This window comes from Chiloscyllium punctatum, chromosome 12, assembly GCF_047496795.1.
Source record: "Chiloscyllium punctatum isolate Juve2018m chromosome 12, sChiPun1.3, whole genome shotgun sequence".
Lineage (NCBI taxonomy): Eukaryota > Metazoa > Chordata > Chondrichthyes > Orectolobiformes > Hemiscylliidae > Chiloscyllium > Chiloscyllium punctatum.
Window position 1 is genome coordinate 94,052,379 of NC_092750.1, and position 17,888 is coordinate 94,070,266.

General features: G+C 44.2%; 1 protein-coding gene across 1 annotated transcript in view; it reads right to left on the reverse strand.

Moving 5' to 3' along the window:
• Nucleotides 1–6,878: 6,878 nt before the first annotated feature.
• The window catches only part of LOC140483959 (nuclear receptor subfamily 2 group C member 2-like), a 223,988-nt gene continuing 212,978 nt past the window's right edge, over nucleotides 6,879–17,888 (reverse strand). Inside the window, exon 17 of the mRNA XM_072582824.1 lies at nucleotides 6,879–7,278. The gene's annotated coding sequence lies outside the window, so the exon portion shown is untranslated. The remainder of the gene's footprint in view (nucleotides 7,279–17,888) is intronic.

The window sequence follows — 17,888 nt, forward strand, 5'->3', positions numbered from 1 at the left end:
TTTTCTATACCACTATCTTTTTCTATACCGCTCATAATTTTATAAGATCTATAAGATCACTTCTCAACCTTCACGCTCCAGTAAAAAAATCTCCCAGCCTATCCAGCCTTTCATTACGACCAATTCTGGTTGCCCACTAATAGGAAAGACATTATTAAGCTTTAGAGGGGTTTCAGAAGGGATTTACCATGATGTTGCTGGGTATGAAAGATCTGTTGGTTATTTTCTTCTATACAATAGATCTCAATGATTCCAAGTGCAAGTTTCTGTATATCGACATCGCTTCATAAGTCCTCAAAAGCTTTTAGTAAGTCAGTTAAACTTTATTTTCCTTTCACAAAACCATTGTTTTAAGTAGATTGCAAACTTTAAAATCAATACTTTCCTATTTACAGCATCTGTTCAAAGCAGATTTATTTCTGCCCTTTCTTTTATGGTGGGTGTGTATTTTGCTCACTCTTTGTTTCTGGGCACTAATTTTACAGCAATAGTGTAAAGTTAGCCAGAAGTAAGGTTTATATTTCACACATAATGGAAGTGGTAAGATTCACAATGACAGGCACACAATAACAGCATGCAGTGAGAGATTTGGAAATGATAATGGCTAATCAATCAGTAGTAACAAGTACAAAAGAAAATAAGCAGGGGATATCAGTTTCTCAAGGTTTTTGTTTTAAAACTGAAATCCAAAATAAAAAAGTCAGCATCAGCAGAATGTCAGTGTGGGAATGGTTGGTCTGGAAAATCAGTTGGGATGGTTATCTGGTCAGGAGTTTTTGCATAGGAACATGGTCTGGAGTGTTGGTGTGGGAATTTATTTCAATGATTTGATGTGGGTCGTGGGCTTCACAGGCGAGCCAGCATTTATTGCCTATCACTAGTTGATCTTGAGAAGTTGGTAGGAAGCTGCCTTCTTGAACTGCTGCAGTTCCTATGCTGTAGGTAAATGCACAGTACCGCTAGGGAGGAACTGCCAGGATTTTGACCCAGTGACAATGAAGTATATTTCCAAGTTAGCCATAGTGATTGGTTTGGAGGGATTCATAACCATTAGCCATTCCAGCTGCTAATCTTGCCATTTTAATCTCAAGTCCCTCAGCCATTCCTCGTAAGACCTTCCCTCCATACCAAGCAATATCCTCATAAATCTCTGAACCCCTTCAATAATGTACGCAATACTCCAAGTGCAGCCACACCAGAGTTTTGTACAGCTGCAGCATGACCTCTTGGCTCCAAAACTCAATCTCTCTACTAATAAAAGCTAACACACCTTATGCCTTCTTAACAATCAGACCAACCTGGGTGACAACTTTCTGGGATCTATGTACATGGACACTGAGATCTCTCTGCTCATCTACACTATTAAGAATCTTACCATTAACTCAGAGGAGATTTACTCGGATGTTGCTTGGTAAGGAGGGAAGGTCTTACAAGGAATGGCTGAGGGACCTGATGCTGTTTTCATCAGAGAGAAGAGGTTGAGAGGTAACTTAATTGAGACATATACAGAGGAACCTTGAATATCCGATCGAGCTGGGTGGGCACTATTTCATTCAGATAATTGATTATTCGGTTAATTGATTCAATGCCTTTCCTCTAGGGCTCAGAGTTAGTCCTTCCAAAGTCAATCACCTCACCCTTTTCCACATTAAACTCCATTTGCCAACTTGAATAAGCTCGACATTTCAATTGTGCAATGGAATGATAGTCAAAATTAGTTATGAAAATGCTTGGGAATGGTTGGACCCACATGACACACCTGCGGATCAGAAGTGCTAGTGGGTGGATCAAAACAAGGATTGGGAGCAGAAAGGAGTGATAATGGTGACAAATCTAAACCCACAACTTGTTAGAGAAACAAATGGAAAGATCATGGGAGGGGAATGGCCAGCTTGTAGCAAGTACAGCGAGTACAGAGGAGCAGGGTCAACCCATATCATAATATACCAACAACTGTCCCTACACTCCATGGCCACTAGGACAATAACTAGTGAAACTAATAGCTCCAAGAAATGGGGCACAACTAAGACCAGCGGTGGAAATGATCATCACTATTTTAAATGTAATTATGCAAATGATATCACATTAGTATACATGAAGCTGCAAGCCAATGGCTATGGCTGGTATCCATGACGATAAGATAGAAACAGCTGAAAAAAATGAAGATAAGACATCCAGCCCTGAACAATGAACCACAAGTGCCCACTCTAATCAGTAACTTGCTGATATTAGGTGGTTCAACTCACCCCCGGTTCCCTGGTTCTAGACACTGGACTTATTTAGGGAATGTGAAAGGTAGAAGGTAGTTGACAGGTGTTTATCTAAATACAAAAAGGTACATATAATATAAGTATGGCTCCTGCCTTTGGTTGTCTTGGTTTGGAACGGGCCTGTGCCTGGAAGCTCTTGTTCAGATACCACTTAGTTGGCTTCCCCATCTCTTTAATGTCCTTTTGTTGCATTGATGCTTCTCAATGCAGCTTCTCTGTTCAGCCTGTGAGGTTCTTGAGTCCAAAGCTGCTTGTTAGGGCTGGGAGCCAGTGGGGAAGCTGTTTATGCAGATGCTTATTGTTGAAATGGCTCGCTCCCAGGTAAGGTCAGGGCAAACAGTTTTACAGACTGTGTGCCCTGTTATCTCCTCTCATATTGCCATTGTGCTTCTGGTGTTCCCCTTGAGATAAATTGGCTTCTTCATGGTTAAAAGTATGTGTGAACATATTTTGATTGAAGTTGAATGTCCATTAACCTTGAGACTTCATATTGTCTGCTTTGTGCAGCCTGAGGTTTAAAAGTTAGTTAGTGTTAAGGTTGCTTGATTCCACTCTTGCAGTGGGAGTGTGTCCAGTTTTTTTGACATTTGAAAGTTTTTATGTTGTACAGGTTCTTTCATTTTGCAATTCGAAGTTAGAATTTGGAATAAGAAATATTTTTCCATATAAAGTGCTGTAGTTGGCTTGTTCTCAAAATATAGGTTGACTAGTTTGGTAAATGGTTGAAAAGTGTGGCGCTGGAAAAGCACAACAGGTCAGGTAGCATCCAAGGAGCAGGAGAATCGACATTTCAGGCCATCAGGAATGATGAAGGGCTTATGCCTGAAACGTCAATTCTCCTGCTTCTTGGATGCTGTGCTTTTCCAGCACTACACGTTTTGACTTTGATCTCCAAACCTGCATTCCTCACTTTCTCCTAGTTTGGTAAAATAGCTAATCAAACTACTTATTGAAAAACATGAAAGAGAAATATAAAATTAAGATATTTATGCCACTGTGTTGGTGATCTTAAAGATGTGAAAGGCATTTTCAGACAATGAAAGCAAGTTGGAAAAACCAAGAGAAGATTATCAACATTTAAAAGGTCAGTTTGAAATGATCAGAAAATTTCAGAAGTGTTTTAAGAAAGCAAAAATGATGAATTACATCATTTGATAGCTTGGTTCCAGCCTCTTAGAATAGCAGAGAATTAACTATTTCTGCTGGTAGCTACCATTTAATTTCACCATACTTCCATATTGCTGAACGTATGGCTGTTGAAAATGTCCAATTTGGATTAAGGACTTAGATACTGGCCTTGACCAGTCAGGTCAGGTGTTATCTTCTAAGACACAGTGTTTGAGATTGGGAAAATTGACTCTGACTCTGATCTCTGATCTGAAATAACCGTTTAAAACACCAAGTTTGGATACATGTTTCTGAAATTTGGATTAATAAATAATGTTGCAATTTCAAGCTCTCAATTGGAAAGTGACATGTAGTTTAAGAAGCAGCACTGATTTAATATATAGACCACGTTTTGATTGCATCAGAAACCAGAAAGGAATATAGCCTTTTACTGTATATCCTCAAGCAGCTGGGTTTAAAGTCAGCCTAAGTGAACCTTTCCTACAGTTTAATGACACCCTCAACTATCAAAGCCTGTGGATCTGCAAAACAGGGCAATGGGTTTATTTTAATTATTGTATGGTCCTTTAGAACATAGAATGTAGAATAGTACAGCACAGAATAGTCTTTTTGGCCCACAATGTTGTGCTTAGGTTTAATTCTAATATAATAACAACCTACGCACCCCTCAACTCACTGCTCTCCATGTACATGTCCAGCAGTCGCTTAAATTTTATCAGCTGTAGTTCATTGACATTTATGATTAATGTCAAGAATAAATACACATACTAATGATTCTAGGAAGGTGATAAATTCCAAAGGGAACATTTTACTGTAAATTTGTAATATTTTTTAAAGTGAAATGTCTGAAGAAATTTAGCAAGTTACTTTTTATTTTTGGAAACCCAAGAGACCCAACTGTAAAACATTTCAGTCAGGGTTTGTGGATAAATAGGAATATTTGATTTTTGTTTTAAGAATATTTTATTTGGATAGTGACAGGGAAAGCACCAATAAAAGTGAACAATCCACTTTTGGAAGTAGTTAAATAGGGAATTTCAAAAAAAGTACACATAAAGCAAATTAATTCACAGCTTTGTCTGGAGATGTGTTTTTTAAATTCATTTATGGGATTTGGGCATTGCTGGTAAGGCCTACATTTCTTTGCACATCCATAATTGCCCAGAAGGCAGTTAAGAGTCAACCACAATTCTGGAGTCTGGTGTCACATGTAAGTTAGACCAGGTAAAAATGGTAGATTCCTTTACTGAGGATGTTAGTGAAGAAGATGGATTTTTCTGACAATCAACGCTGATCATGAATAGACTCTTAATTCCAGATTTGGATTGAATTAAAATACTACCATCTGCCGTGATAGGATTCGAACCCAGATCCCTGGAAAATCATCCAAAGACATAGATAAGTAGTTTAATGATCATGCCACTAGGCCTTTTAGACCACCTGTGATCATGACAGTGAACTATGAATGTATCCTGCACTATGAAAGTGTCTGATTAATGTAAGTCCTTACATTGGTCACAAGCGAAGCCCACATGATTAAGAAGTTTTACGAGAACTAGAATTGGCCACCACTCAAAACATTGGGACTGAGCAGGGAGGATACCCATGTCCCTCAAATCAATAAACCACATTTCAAATGATGAGCATTGACACATACTCCTCAAAGAAACTGCCTTCAAATCCATCAGACAAAAAAAGTGAGAATTATGTTCATCTGATTTTTATGACGTATTTAAGCATGAGACAGAAGTGAACCTCAAAATAAATATAAATGAAAGGCATAGATTATCACATGCAATACATATTGCACTTGTGTCATAAGAGGACTTTAACTGAATGAAATAACGAATAAGGATATGAAAAAAATGATGAAAATCAAGGATTCAGTGGAAGCTGCATAATAAACTGGAGACAGCAGTAATAAAAATCAAAAGCACACCAAAAGGTGCTGCATGCCATTGATTTGGGTAATCAATAGGTGGATACAGTAACTGAGGAGGCTGCAACAACTGGTCAGAGGTGGCCATAGCAACAACGGGGCATGAAGGAGGTAAATCCGGCAAAGTCACATAGAGACATTTAGTAACCAATGGGAGCAGATACAGATAGACTTCACAAGCAGCCCTCCTCTTCACAGAATAAGAGTAAACAGTATTGTCTAGTCATCACTGATCAACTTAAGAGATGGGTAGAAGTGTTTCTCATTTGAGATGGTTCAGCCACATCTGTTGCTTGAACAATGTTGGAGGAGGCCATTTCCTAGTGGAAAGTACTATTCCAGACAGATTCAGATGGGGAAACTCAACTTACAGCAAGAGTAATCAAGGAGGTTTGTAAATGGCTGTATATAAAGCAGAAGTCCCACATTGAGTATCATCTGCAGAATTCAGGCATGGTTGAATGGAACAGTAAAAAGGTTTTAGCTGAAGCCATTCAGGACACGGAAAATGTTCTACCACTCAGCATCTTGGTGGGACATAGAGTAAGATCAGCAGAATGACTGGATTGACTCTGTAAGCATTATTTACAAGAAGGATCATGACACTACCAGGGGAGGTTGTTGCAGGAAGTAAGGAGGTAGGACCAGTGGGAGAAAGAATGAAACAGCTTGCAAGAGAACTGTGCAACAGCTGCACAGACTAAGACAGGAGATGGGTGCAGCCATGAGAAATATATGAACAGAATATTATATCCAGGGGTCCACAAACAAAATGTTGTTGCAATGACTGTGTCCAATTCAAGATTAGCATGACACTAGAAAGTTCTATGGAACAAAGGAACCTTGGCATGTTTCTCCATGATCTCAGAAGGCCAAGTCAGTATGGTGGTGGAAAAGGCATATCGGACACTTTGTCAATCAAGGCAGATTACAAAAGCAGGGAAATCATGTTGGAGTTGAATAGAACTTTAGTGAGGCTCCAGTTACTGTATGATGTGCAGTTCTAGTGTAAGGGTGTGATTGCACTGTAGGGGGTACAGAGGAGATTCACCAGAGTATTGCCTGAGAAGGGAAATGTAAGTTCTGAGGCAAGGTTGGATAGACTTGGGTTGTTTTTGTTGGAGCAGAGAAGACTGACTAGTGATCTCATTGAGGTGCAGAATATTATAACGGGTATGGACAGAATGAATAAGGAGCAACTGCTCCCCATCATTGAAGTCATGTGGGGACATGGGTTCAAGGTGAGGGGCAGGAGGTTCAGGGGTGATACAAGGAAAAATGTTTTTACCCAGAGGGAGGGTGGTAGAGGCGAGTTGCCTCACATCCTTTAAAAAGTACTTGGATGAACATTTGACATATCAAAACACTCAAGGCCAAGCACTGGTAATTGGGATTGAGGTAAAGATCAGATGTTTTTCATGTGTTGGTGCTGAAGGGCCTCTTCTGCACTATATGATTCAACGATTAAGATGAGGGGCAACGTTCCTCTTGGGACGAGAGTGTAGGCAAGTACAAAGTGACCCAGTAAAGGAGGCAACACAGAAGGAAATGGTGGACTTTAATAGTATAAACCTTTTAGTGGCAGCAGTACTTTCAACAAAGCAGGATGAAACATTCAGACAGCATTTAATGAAATGCACCTCCATGCATTGCTATACTCTATATACAAATAGACAATGCAGTTGCTCATGATTAAATACAAAATTTGGATTTAAAAAAGGATCACACAATTATTTTCATGAAATCACATTTACAAAGATGATTTCACAAAAAAATGTTGACAAAGCAATAATGTAGAGTCTGCAACACAGCAGACATAAACATCGAGAAACTATTTGCTCTAATACACTGTCCATAGACAACCTATAGACTGCTTTCTGTATAGACTGGCCCCAAATAATATATCACCAGAATACACCATCTTTCTTTAAACTTCTGATGCTGTATAGAGTGAAACAGGATAAAAAATAGCATCACTGTTATAAGCTTTTTTAAACAAAACATTGTTATCAGTTGCATTTTACACAACAATTGTGAATTTAAATAAAACATCGAAACTACACACCGATGACTGAGATGCATTAGGTTAGGGCATGATGTTCAATTGTAAATAGAGAAACAGAATTTATAGCTAGGAAAGCAGTGTCCAGAATATGCAAATTGAAATATTTATAGTCCATACATAATACTGTGACAGCGAATAAAGTGAGCAGTATGTGTGCAGTGAGCAGCAGAGCAGTCAGTGAATGTCGTGAGCAATGAGTGAAGTGAATAGTGAATGTAGAGAAGTTCGTGTGGTAAGCAGTGACTAAGGTGAACAATGAATAAGATGAGCAGTGGGTATGGTACATAGTGAGTGAGGTGAGCACAGAGTGAATTGAGCAGTGAGCTTAACAGCAAGAGTGATGAACAGTGATTAAATTGTTAAAGATAAGCAAAAAGCATGTGTTTACCGTTGTGTGAAGTGAGCACTGTACTGCTCACTGTAGGGTGAGCAACAAGTGAAGTGAACATGGACTATGCTGAGCAGGGAGTACAGTGGACAGTGTCTGAGATGTGCACGTGGAGTAGGGATGGAGGTGAGCAGCAAGCAAGGTGAGCAGAGAATGAGGTGAGCAGTAACAGTGAGTCTGACGTGACCAGTGAGTGTCACGGGGAACAGTAACTGTGATAAGCAGTGAGTGAGGTGAAGAAAGAACAGTGTGCATGAGTACAGTGAGCAGTGAGTACATTGAGCAGTGTACAAAGCCATGGCCGAGGTGAGCAATGAGTGTGATGAGCAGGGAGTATGGTGAACAGTGAGTGAGGCAAGCACTGAGTATGGCAAGCATTGGGTACAGTGAGCAGTGATTGTGATGAGAAAGGAGTGATGTGAGCAGTGAGTGCGGTCAGCAGTGAACGGTGCGTAATGGGGAGCAGCGAGTGGGAGGATGAGCAGTCCATGTGATATGAACTGAATGTATATGCAGTAAGCAGGAATGAGGTGAACAGGGCAGTGAGCAGTGAGTGTGGTCACAAGTGCGTACAAGGAGCAGAGGGAGTGTGAAGAGCAGCGATTGTGATGAGCAGTGAGTTCGATGAGCAAGTTAAGCAAGGAACGAGATAAGTTGAGAGTATGGTGGGCAGTGAATGAGGTGAGTGCTGAGTACGGTGAGCACAAGTAAACTGAACAATGAGTCTGGTAAGCACTGTGGGTAGCACAATGAGTACTGTGAGCACCGAGTGAGGTGAGTAGTAGGTATGATTAGCAGGGACTGTGGCGAGCATGGGGTGTGATGAACACTGTGTAAGGTGAGAGTGAGTATGCTGAGCAATAAGAGGAGCAGTGCTGAAGGGGAGCAGTGGGTGAGGTAAGCACTGATGGGGTGAAGAAGAATTATGGTCAGCAGAGATTGAAGTGAGCAGCGGGCACAATGAGCAGTTTGTGTGGTGTGACGATCAGTGACTATAAACCAAGCAGTTCAGCAGTGAGTGAAGTAAGCTGTGGGTACAGTTAGGAGTGAGAGCGGTGAGGAGGGATTGTGATATACAGTGAATGGTGAGAGGTAAGCACTGAATGAAACCAGCAGTGACTGAGATATGCAGCAGAGAGTGAGATGAACAGTGAGTGTGATGAGCATTGAGTCTGATATACAGTGAGCTGCATGACCAGAGTGAAGTGTGCAGTGAGTGTTTGAGAAGTGAACAATGTATTTAGGGCACATTATAATCAATAGTTTGTGTAGGAAGCAGTATAATGAATGGCTGTTCAGTGAGCAGTATGTGTAATCATAGAATCCCTACATTGTGGAAGCAGGCCATTTGTTCCTTCGAGTCCACAGTGACCCCTCCAAAGAGCATCCCTCCTAGCCCCTTTTCTATATCCCTCTATCCATGCGTTTTCCCATGTCTAATCCACCTAGCCTAAACATTCCTGGACACTATAGGCAATTTAGCATAGCCAATCCACCTCACCATACACCCATACACTGTGGGAGGAAACCAGAACACCTTGAGGAAATCCGTGCTAACACTAGAATGTGCAAACTCCACAGAGACAGTGGCAGCAGTGTTAACCACTGAGCCACTGTGCTGCCAGCGGTGAGGCAACAGCTATTTCGAGAAGGTTACAAGTAAGAGATATTAGAATTCAGGTGCTCCAGGGAAACAAAAGGGAGCAAACTCTTGCTGTGGATTTCATGCAAAATGGAGACAACTGATTGCTGCCAACAGTGAACTGCACATACCTCACAGTACCTCTCCACATTGAAGAATGCTTCATAAACCATTGGGTCAAATAGAACACAAAATTGGGTATCCTGCAGTGGACATTTCCTCAAATACAGAACAGCTTCTAAACTGGCTTGTAAATCAGAAGCCAAATAAATAATAGTCAACAGTTGGAAATATAACTGACAATATTATTGCTTGTCAGTGGATAAATGAATCATATGACAAATTCAAAAACTCCTAAAAGCTTTTGAGAATTATTTCAACTCGAGAATTATTAAAATTTTGCAAAGCATAAGATTGAATAAAAAAGTGCAACATCGAGGTAATGATCTCTACAGGCTATGGTGTGGCTATGGTGAGCTTAAAGTCAGAATTCATAACAGACTGGACTTTGGTGGCATTACTGATGGATCTTCACCAGATTTATTACAGTCCAAACACCTGACTCTGTAGAAAGTCATTCAAATTGTGGGTGAAAGTGCATAAAACTTTTAAGTCCACAAGGAACCACAGATCAGTCCCTGTTCAAACACAGATCATTCCCAAGAGAAGTTAAAATGTGGTCCTTTTCTTCAAGGACAAAACCACAGAAGGCACACAAGATAAATCAAAGCAGTAGGTATGACAAACACCAGAATCTGAGCTCCAGCTCCACCTCCTGTTTACCCTTTCCCCACCCTCTGTCTTCAGCATATATACCACCTTTTCCTAGTTACAATCAGTTCGGAAGAAGGGTTACTAGTTCCAAAACATTAACTGTTTTCCCTCAAGAAATGTTGCCAGACCTGGCAATTTTTATTTTCATACCAGCGGGTCAGTGTTCTTGCCAATGATATGAAGCAAAGAAACCTCACTGATGTAAACAATACCCAGCTTTGAAAACTGAATGCTTTTCAATCTCGCTCATAAAACAAACAAGAATGAGAGGGCATAGATTTATAATGATATGCAAAAGAAGCAAGGATTATGTGACAGAGAAAAATATTCAAGCGAGTACATGAAAGGTGGTGGAAGCAGATCAATTGAAGCATTCAAGAAGTCATTGGCTTGTTATTTGAATAGAGGTAATGTGCAATGATGTGAGGCAAAAGCAGGAGATTGGCACGAGAGAATGATGAGCTAGTCCAGGCATGTGGACCAAATGTCTTCCGCCTCAGGACCCTCCAACCCCAGGGCATCAATATGGAATTCACCAGTTTCCTCATTTCCCCTCCCCCCACCTTATTCCAGATCCAACCTTCCAACTCGACACTGCCCTCATAACCTGTCCTACCTGTTCATCTTCCTTCCCACCTATCTGCTCCACCCTCCTCTCTGACCTATCACCATTTCCATTTCCCCTACCTCAGTCTACCTATCGCCCCCCCCCCCCAGCCCCACTCCCCTCCCATTTACCTCTCCACCCAATCGGCTCACAAGCCTCATTCCTGATAAAGGGCTCTTACCCAAAACGTCGATTCTCCTGCTCCTCGGATACTGCCTGACCTGCTGTGCTCTTCCAGCACCACTCTCTCCACTCTGATCTCCAACATCTGCAGTCCTCACTTTCTCCTACACGGACCAAATGGCCAACTTCTGCACCATAACAATTTGCTGATTCAGAATGGAACGTTCAGGAAATGTGCTAAGCTAACACAGCCACAGAAAACAGAAATAAAAAAGCAGAACTTTACTCCCACAAAGAGATAAATGAAATAGAACAGTCTTCAGATAGAAGACAAACACAAAGTTTTCCTCAGGGAAATCACAGACCCTAACCAAACATTTTAGCATGAGGTCATTTCTCTCAACAGGCAACTTATGGATTTCAAGATTGAAATGGGAGCAAGTGTTATAATATTATCATACAGCCAGCTTTGATTGACAAAGCACTGCTGAAAAGCTGACAGAAATTCACCTTCACGGTTCGTTGGCACTTAGATAAGATCAGATTCCTTACAGTTTAGAAACAGGCCCTTCGGCTCAACCAGTCCACACTGACCCAGTAGAGTAACCCACCCAGATCCATTTCCCTCTGACTAATGCACCTAACACTATGGGCAATTTAGCATGGCCAATTCACCTGACCTGCACATCTTTGGACTGTGGGAGGAAACCAGAGCACCTGGAGGAAACCCACGCAGACACGGGGAGAACGTGCAAACTCCACACAGACAGCCACCCGAGGCTGGAATCGAACCTGGGTCCCTGGCACTATGAGGCAGCAGTGCTAACCACTGAGCCACCATGCCGCCCCCAAATTCTCCACAACCAATAGCATTCATTCCTGGGTGAAAGTGTACGCACTGACCTCAATCTGATTCAAAATGTGGAGTTGAACAACAAACGATGAAGGAAAAGCTGGTACAAAACTTTACTGGGATTTGTAAACTCAAGGTAGAACCTAAACAAAAACACAGAATCTCCTGAGATTAGCTACACTGGAATAATAGCAAAAATGGTCCCACATTATTAAAACAATGGAGTGGTTTGGCTGAAATGCTTTCCACCGGAAACAAAACTGAAGAACGTGCAGACTTGAAGTGGTGACACCACTTGAGAATAAGTCAAACAGGCTGCAACCGAACTGTCTCCACCATGCAACAAGATGCACTGTGATAGACCACAGAAACATCTGCAAATAAAAGTGAATCAGATTGTCATACAGCATTGTGACAACTAATTATTCCAAAGTCAACTCTGCCATTAGAGGCTGAAGTGATTAGGAACTAAACAAGGTAAAACAAAATTCTGATAGCTCCACCTCCCAAAGAAGAATAGTCAACAAAACAAGAAAGGGCATCAGGTCAAACAAGTGTGAACCTCCAGGGATCACTATTGAGGAAGTTGTTTCACATATAATGTAGTCATTGCAAGAGAACCAGAAAGCCCAAAATATTCATTATGTTTAAGTAATAAGTCTACCGACCTCACCACATATATACAGGGAGGATGAGAGTCAACTTCCACGAACACAAATTAAAGACATGGTTGAAGCAACTCAGCAGCAGACATTACTAAGATGACACAAACAATGTGCAAAGATGCAAGATAATGGGGAGAAAAAAATCCGCTATTATCAGGAAGCCCAGTGAAAGACCTCTGGTACAACAGAGAACCACAACCTCAAACAAGCAGTAAGACAAGTCAAGCAAACTACCTTGCCCCAATAAGCTACCACTCTTCAATGTCTAAAGAGAAAACATTGCAGGAGATCAGTGAATTTGTAAAGTCAAAGGAGGTTCAGCAGAGAGAGATGGGGTCACGGTAAATGCTATAATATAAATAAATTTATGACAATAATAGAATGGCAAATACAAACACTCAGGTGATATGGTTTTTTTTATTCGTTCATGGGATGCGGGTGCTGCTGGCTAGTCCAGCATTTATTGCCCATCCCAGAGGGCAGTAAAGAGTCAACCATATTGCTCTGGATCTGGAGTCAGATGTAAGAGTGGTACTTTCCTTCCCAAAAGGACCTTATCGAATCAGAATTTTTTTTCCCAACAATTGACAATGATTTCATGGTCATCATTTGACTCTTAATTCCAGACTTTGTTTACTGTATTCAAATTCTGCCATTCTGGTCCCCAGATTATTTCCTGGGTTTCTGGAAATATATAAACCTGTAAGGATTGATACTTGATTGAGTGAATGCAATAAGCATCAACCACATTGATGGTGTCCCTGGGACTCAGTCTGAGTAAAGATGAAGGTTGTGGGAGACACACTTGAAATTAACTATGTTCTAATGGTTTTCTGGGATAATGTAGGTCATAATCATGTAATTTGTAAATAATGGCAGTAAGGAAATAAACTTCACATTGTTTCCTCATCAAAACTTTTCTATTCAGACCAGAAGGTGAAAATCTTCAATTCTAAACCATTCTGAGATTTAAGTCACTTGCATACCAGTAACCAGCTTATGTAGTCTGTACAAAGAGCAATGTATACAGTGTGTGATAAGCACAGATACGAGTAAGTGTGCATGTAATTCTATGGGACAGAATTAACTTGCATTTAGAAAGGCAGGGATTAACTATGTAATATCAGTATGGTGTTCTGAAGGGGAGGTTGTGTCTGAACTTTTCAAACAAGTGACCAGTTATGTGGATGAAGGCAATGCTTTTGATGAAGTCTACTTGGACTTCAGCAAGACTTTTTAAAAAGTCGAACACAAGAAATTGATAACAAAGATAACAGCCCTTGGGATCCAAGGAAATTTGGCACATCGGACCAACAATTAGCTGTGTGTAGGAAGTAGGCGCTGATGGCTGTGGGTGTTTTGCTGATTGGAAGTCAATGTTCAGTAGAGTTGCACAGAGGTCAGTGTTGGGGCCCTAGCTATTTGTAGTTTATATCGATGACTTAAACTAGAAAGTAGGAGGGTTGACCAGTAAGTTTCCAGACAACAGAAAAACAGGTGGAGAGTAAGATAGTGAGGATAAAAGCTTGACACCACTCAAAATTAAGAACAGGCTGGACAGGCAGCCTGATCAGTGGCAACTGGAATTCTTTCTGATAAATATGAGGTAATGCACTTGGGAAGGACAAACAAGGCAAGGGAATACATGATGGATGGTAGGACCCTGGGAATCACTGAAGATCAAAAGGACATTTGTATACATTTATGTTGGTGTGTGTTGTCAGAGGATTGTGCGCAAACTTTGAGCGGTGTATGTGTAGTGAGTGGTGCGTACGGTGAGTGTGTGCAGTGAGCAGTTTGCAGTGTGTGTGCGCGATGAGCAATGTGTCAGTGCAGTGACCATTGTGTGTGGGTACAGTGAGCAGTGTGTGCGCACACTGGGCAATGTGTGTGTGTGTGTGTGTCTGTAGTGAGCAGGTGCAGTGAGCTGTGTGTGTATGTGAGAGTGTGTGTGTGTGTGTGTGCAGTGAGCAGTGTGTGTGGATATGTGCAATGAGCACTATGGGTGTGTGTGCAGTGAGCAGTGTATGTGTGCACTGAGCAGTGTGTAGGTGCAGTGGACGGTGCATGTGCATGCAGTGAGCAGTGTGTGTGGGTGCAGTCAGCAGTGTGTGCACATGCGGTGTGCAGTGAGCAGTGGGTGCGCGTGCGGAGAGCAGTGTGGGTGTGTGTGTGTGTGTGTGTGTGTGTAGTGAGCAGTGGGTGTGTGTGCGCAGTGAGCAGTGTGTGTCTGCAGTGATCAGTGTGTGCGTGCGGTGAGCAGTGTGTGTGGATGCATTGAGCAATGTGCGTGTGTGCAGTGAGCAGTGTGTGCGCGTGCAGCGGCCAGTGTGTGTGCAGTGGCGTTGTGTGTGCAGTGAGTAGTGGTTGTGTGTGCAGTGTGTGTGTGCGCTGTGAACAGTAAGTGTGCATACAGTGGCTAGTGTGTGTGTGTTTGTGTGCAGTGGGTGTGGGTGCAGTGTGTGGCTGCAGTGGGCAGTGCGTGTGGGTGCAGTGAGCAATGTGTGTGAGTGCACTGAGCAATGTGTGTGTGTGCACTGAGCAGTGTGTGTGTGTGCACTGAGCAGTGTGTGTGTGCAGTGGGTGTGGGTGCACTGGGCAGTGTGTGTGGCTGCGATGAGCAGTGTATGTGAGTGCGGTGAGCCATAGGTGTGTGTGCAGTGAGCAGTGTGTGTGTGCACGGTCAGTGTGTGGGTGCAGTGAGCAGTGTATATGGGCGCAGTGAGCAGTGTGTGTGTGTGCAGTGAGCAGTATGTGAGTGCAGTGAGCAGTGTGTGTGCGTGCAGCGGCCAGTGTGTGTGTGCAGTGGCGTTGTGTGTGCAGGAGTAGTGGTTGTGTGTGCAGTGAGTGTGTGTGCAGTGGGCGTTGTGTGGGTGCACTGGGCAGTGTGTGTGTGCGCACTGGGTTGTGGGTGCAGTGAGCAGTGGGTGTGGTGCAGTGAACACTGTGTGTGGGTGCAGTGAGCAGTGTGTGGGGGTGCAATGAACAGGGGGTTTGTGTGCAGTGAGCATGGGGGTGGATGCTCTGAGCCGCAGGTGTGTGTGTACAGTGAACAGTGGGTGTGTGTCCACTTGGCAGTGGGTGAGGGTGCAGTGGATGTGGGTGCAGTGAGCCGTGGGTGTGGGTGCAGTTGGTGCTGCATGTGTGTGCAATGAGCAGTGTGTGTACATGCAGTGGGCAGTGGATGTGGATGCAGTGGGCATTGGGTACACTGGGCATGTGTGTGGCTGCAGTGGAAGGTGTATGTGGGTGCAGTGAGCAGTATGTGTGGGTTCAGTGGCCAGTGTGTGTGGGTGCACTGGCAGTGTATGTGGGTGCATTGAGCAGTGTGTGGGTCCAGTAAGCAGTGTGTGTGTGCAGTGAGCAGTGGGTTTGTGTGCAGTGGGTGTGTGTGTACGGTGAGCAGTGGGTGTGTGCAGTGAGCAGTGTCTGTGTGTGCAGTGAGCAGTATGCGCATGAGCGTGCGGGGTGAGCAGTGTGTGTGCAGCGAGCAATGTGTGTGCGCGCAGTGGGTGTGGGTGCACTCGGCTGTGTGTGTGGCTGCAGTGGGCAGTGTGTCGCTGCAGTGAGCAGTGTGTGTGGGTGCAGTGAGTAGTGTGTCGCTGCAGTGAGCAGTGTGTGTGTGCAGTGAGCAGTGTGTATGGGTGCAGTGAGCAGTGTGTGGGGGTGCAGTGAGCAGTGTGTGGGGGTACAGTGAGCAGTGTGTGTGGGTGCAGTGAGCAGTGTGTGTGAGTGCAGTGAGCAGTGTGTGTGAGTGCAGTGAGCAGTGTGTGTGAGTGCAGTGAGCAGTGTGTGTGGGTGCAGTGAGCAGTGAGTGTGTGCAGTGAGCAGTGGGTGTGGGTGCAGTGAGCAGTGTGTGGGTGCAGTGAGCAGTGTGTGGGTGCAGTGAGCAGTGTGTGTGAGTGCAGTGAGCTGTGTGTGTGTGTGCAGTGAGCTGTGTGTGTGGGTGCAGTGAGCAGTGTGTGTGGGTGCAGTGAGCAGTGTGTGTGAGTGCAGTGAGCTCTGTGTGTGTGTGCAGTGAGCTGTGTGTGTGGGTGCAGTGAGCAGTGTGTGTGGGTGCAGTGAGCAGTGTGTGTGAGTGCAGTGAGCTGTGTGTGTGGGTGCAGTGAGCTGTGTGTGTGGGTGCAGTGAGCTGTGTGTGTGGGTGCAGTGAGCTGTGTGTGTGAGTGCAGTGAGCTGTGTGTGTGGGTGCAGTGAGCTGTGGGTGCGCGTGCGGAGAGCAGTGTGTGTGTGTGTGTGTGTGTGTGAGTAGTGAGCAGTGGGTGTGTGTGCGCAGTGAGCAGTGTGTGTCTGCAGTGATCAGTGTGAGTGCAGGGAGCAGTGTGTGTGGGTGCAGGGAGTGTGTGCAGTGAGCAGTGGGTGTGGGTGCAGTGAGCAGTGTGTGTGTGCAGTGAGCAGTGTGTGGGTGCAGTGAGCAGTGTGTGGGTGCAGTGAGCAGTGTGTGTGTGCAGTGAGCAGTGGGTGTGGGTGCAGTGAGTGGGTGCAGTGAGCAGTGTGTGGGTGCAGTGAGCAGTGTGTGGGTGCAGTGAGCAGTGTGTGTGGGTGCAGTGAGCAGTGTGTGTGTGCAGTGAGCAGTGGGTGTGTGTGCAGTGAGCAGTGTGTTTGGGTGCAGTGAGCAGTGTGTGTGTGTTCAGTGAGCTGTGTCTGTGTGTGCTGTGATCAGTGTCTGTGTGTGCAGTGAGCAATGTGTGTGTTCATGGCCAACAGTGTGTCGCTGCAGTGAGCAGTGTGTGTGTGTTCAGTGAGCAGTGGGTGTGTGTGCAGTGAGCAGTGTGTTTGGGTGCAGTGAGCAGTGTGTGTGTGTTCAGTGAGCTGTGTCTGTGTGTGCTGTGATCAGTGTCTGTGTGTGCAGTGAGCAATGTGTGTGTTCATGGCCAACAGTGTGTCGCTGCAGTGAGCAGTGTGTGTGTGTTCAGTGAGCAATGGTGTGTGTGTGCAGTGAGCAGTGTGTGTGAGTGCAGTGAGCTGTGTGTGTGAGTGCAGTGAGCAGTGTGTGTGGGTGCAGTGAGCTGTGTGTGTGGGTACAGTGAGCAGTGTGTGTGGGTGCAGTGAGCTGTGTGTGTGGGTGCAGTGAGCAGTATGTGTGGGTGCAGTGGCCAGTGTGTGTGTGTGTGTGTGTGTGTGAAAAGAGGGTTTGGGTTCAGTGGCCAGTGTGTGTGGGTGCACTGGCAGTGTATGTGGGTGCATTGAGCAGTGTGTGGGTCCAGTAAGCAGTGTGTGTGTGCAGTGAGCAGTGGGTTTGTGTGCAGTGGGTGTGTGTGTACGGTGAGCAGTGGGTGTGTGCAGCGAGCAATGTGTGTGCGCGCAGTGGGTGTGGGTGCACTCGGCTGTGTGTGTCGCTGCAGTGAGCAGTGTGTGTGGGTGCAGTGAGTAGTGTGTCGCTGCAGTGAGCAGTGTGTCGCTGCAGTGAGCAGTGTGTGTGTGCAGTGAGCAG